Below are 2,728 nucleotides of genomic sequence, written 5' to 3' on the forward strand. Positions count from 1 at the left end.
GAACGCTTAACGGAGGGTAATAATAATTGTAGATAAAATTAAAGGTTGGATTAAGGGGGTGGCGGGGAAGAAGGAGAGGGGTTGAGAAAATATAAAGATGCCACAGAGAAACTAACGGAACTAATGGTAGGGGGCAATAATAATTGTAGACAAAGTTAAAGGTTGGATTAGTAATTTTGAAAAGTACAGGGGATACAGTAATAATAAAATCAAAATACAGGGGACCAATAGTAATTCGATCCCTATTTAAAATTGAAATATGAATTTGTTTTTATATCTTATTAGGAAGTCATTCTCATGAGGATTCAAAATGAAGATTTGCCAAGAGGAAAATTCAAGATTGTAGAGTCAAGTATTTGGATTTAGATGCACCAGTAGATCAACTCTCTCTCTCTCTCTCTCTCTCTCTCTCTCTTTTTCTACGACAAAAATTATCACTACCTACCCTGATAGTTAACTGAAGAATTGCATATGAATGAATCTCTTAATCATCTATACATATAAAATTTACAATAAAGAGTTGTTCTTAACCTGTTATTTTGCGTTGATATTATGACCTCTTCATTTACCAAACCAACCCCCCATCCCACCCACCCCCCCCCCTCCCCGAAAAAAAAAATTACAAAATAGAAAATAATATAACCTCTTCTTTCTTCTTCAAAGGTAACAAAAAAAATCTTTGCCCCAGAAAAGATATACACATACATATATAGACACAAGGCTTAGGGTTTCCCTAACTTGAAATTTGACCATCCACAGTGTCTTACACATTAAAGCTAAAACATGATGTTCTTTGTAGTATTTTGCCATGACCAAGTATCCAGCTTGTGTATGCTTGAAAGCCATTCCTTAACTCTGTTTATAAGATCCTCCCCACCCCTCTGAACTTGAGCCTTCATAGGGCATTTCAACAACATGATATAGTTTTCCAAATCATGAACACATAAAGGATTTTGCATCTGGAAGAAATCAATAGCTAACTCAACACCCACATGAGCATAACAACAGCTCCATGGGAGTTCATACACATCTCCCCAAACTCTGGAGTTCTCATTGAAAAGAATTCCAGGAAGTTTTGTAATTGGGTCATTAACATTCACGACTCTTAGAACCTTAATCCCTAACTCCTCGCATCGCTCTTTGAAGTTCGAATTCCCGACTCTAGGACCAGCAAATGAGTAGACTGTTAGAGGTATTTCATTAAACCCTTGTTCGGCCAAATCATATGCAAGAAGGAGAGCCAAAGCACTCCCCATGCTATGACCAGCAATTGTTATACTCAGCTCCTCACCTTCATACTTCTTTACAAGGCGCGAAACCTCTGAAAGATGCTGTTCGCGGCAGCTACCGAGGCCAAAACGGCGATTCCCTTCTTCTGATGTATACAAGTTTAGGAACCCTAATTCCACGTTCACCTCAGGCCGCGGATTTATAGGGTCTAATCTTGCTGGTGTCAAGCAACTCATGAAATTCACAATCCACTCAGGATAAGTTGCTGTTCCACGGAACGTTACAAGCAAATCTCTTCGGCCAAGCCTCCTTACTGCATCATCATTTGACACTGCTACATATCCAACCCAGCGAGCACAACATTCGTCATTGCTTATTGGGATATTGATGTCAGCTGTTGCATAGATATACTTGGTTACTTCATAACCAGAGTCTTCCAGACCTACTTCTCTTAAAATGTTTTTCTTACCGTACTTGCAATTCAAGTAGCGTTTGGATTTGGGATCGAAATCAAAGGCCTTATAACATGCTTTGACAAGCTCACCATACCTAATGATCTCATCACTTAGAAGAGGGTCCAAGGGCTTCAGAAGGTTCTCCCAATTTTTAGAACCCTGAATCTCTCTCCAAACTTGGGCTAAGCAAGAGCTGGTCTCTGATATTACAGGTTCATATCCGGGTGGATTTGAGAAGGTAATAGCAGATTTACGGCTTGAAGTGATTAAACTCCACAACTTAACCTGCCCAAGAGAAGAAGAAAGGCAATGCCTATAAATCCAAATATCAGAACAAACTGTAAATGGGTTTGAGTTAAAATTTGACATGAAAGAAGCTGAAGCCATGGCAGGAAGCAGATCTAGCTCGAAAATGGAGCCGAGTAGAGGGGAAACAAAGCAAGATGGAGATTAAGTGGCACAAGAATGGAAGAGAAGTAGAAGGGGTAATATAAGGAGGGGAATCAAAAAGGAAAGAAAGGATTTGAATTAGAAGATTGGGAAGGAATTAATTAATCCGAGTGTCTACCACATGTTTTGTGAGGATTTGACTTACGTTTCAGGAACTATTTAGTGGTCGGCAGGGAAATTTATGAGCCTGTAAACGCTTGTTTTTTAAGCTCTAATGTTCAAAACTCCCTTTTGATGGTTGTGGCAGGTTGACTGCAACAAGTCCTGGGGCAACCTTACATCGCATGCAGGTGGGTCTTCCTCTTGACTTAAATAAAGTTCTTCTTATTTCTATTCATTATGTGGTGTGGAACTCTCTGCTCTCTTCTATCCTTAAGGTAGGCGATTCGCAAGAATTTGGGAGATAAACTGATCTGAATAATTCATACATTCATGATCCGGCATTTTGGAGATAGAGATCTGAAACGTATGAGCTGGGTCATTTATACCCCATAAAAGGTGGAAATACATGTGCCCACCTTGACTTACGTGGGTAATCGAACTAGACTCGCTATGCACACCAAATCGATGAGAGACAGTACGGATGCAACCAA

At 39.7% G+C, this 2,728-nt stretch overlaps 1 pseudogene; it reads right to left on the reverse strand.

Moving 5' to 3' along the window:
* Positions 1–776: 776 nt before the first annotated feature.
* On the reverse strand, positions 777–2,072 carry LOC149019088 (galactolipase DONGLE, chloroplastic pseudogene; annotated as a pseudogene).
* Between the last annotated feature and the right edge of the window lie 656 nt (positions 2,073–2,728).

This window comes from Hakea prostrata, chromosome 4, assembly GCF_041222555.1.
Source record: "Hakea prostrata isolate BN-2017 chromosome 4, UWA_Hpros_2, whole genome shotgun sequence".
NCBI classification, from domain to species: domain Eukaryota; kingdom Viridiplantae; phylum Streptophyta; class Magnoliopsida; order Proteales; family Proteaceae; genus Hakea; species Hakea prostrata.